Genomic DNA, 596 nt, shown 5'->3' on the forward strand with positions numbered 1-596 from the left:
CCTGTAATCATAAAACTCCTAGAAGAAAACATAGGGGTTAGGACTCCTGGGTGACTCAGTTGGTTAAGCGTCCCACTTCAGCTCAGGTCATAAGCTCATAGTTCATGGGTTGCAGCTCCACACTGGGCTCTGTGCTGACAGCTCAGGGCCTGGAGCCTGCTTCAGTTTCTGTGTCTCCCTCTCTCTCTGCCCCTCCCATGCTTACGATCTGTCTCTCTCTCTCTCTCTCTCTCACTCTCATTCTCTCTCTAAATATAAATAAATGTTTTTAAAAATTAATTTAAAAAGGAAAACATAGGGATAAAGCCCTTTGATTTGCTCTTGGCAATTATTTTTTTGGATAGGACACCAAAAGTATAAACAATAAAAGCAAAAATAAACAAGTGGAACTCCAGTACATCAAAGGAGACAACCAACAAAAAGAAAAGGCAACCTACAGAATTAGAGAAGTATTTGCAAACCATACAATTGTCATGGAGTTAATATCCCAAATACATAAGGAACTTATCCAACTCAACAACAACAAAAAATAATCCAATTTAAAAAAATGGGCAAATCACCTGAACAGACATTTTTCCAAAGACATTCAAATGGCA

Source organism: Prionailurus viverrinus, chromosome B4 (genome assembly GCF_022837055.1).
Source record: "Prionailurus viverrinus isolate Anna chromosome B4, UM_Priviv_1.0, whole genome shotgun sequence".
Lineage (NCBI taxonomy): Eukaryota > Metazoa > Chordata > Mammalia > Carnivora > Felidae > Prionailurus > Prionailurus viverrinus.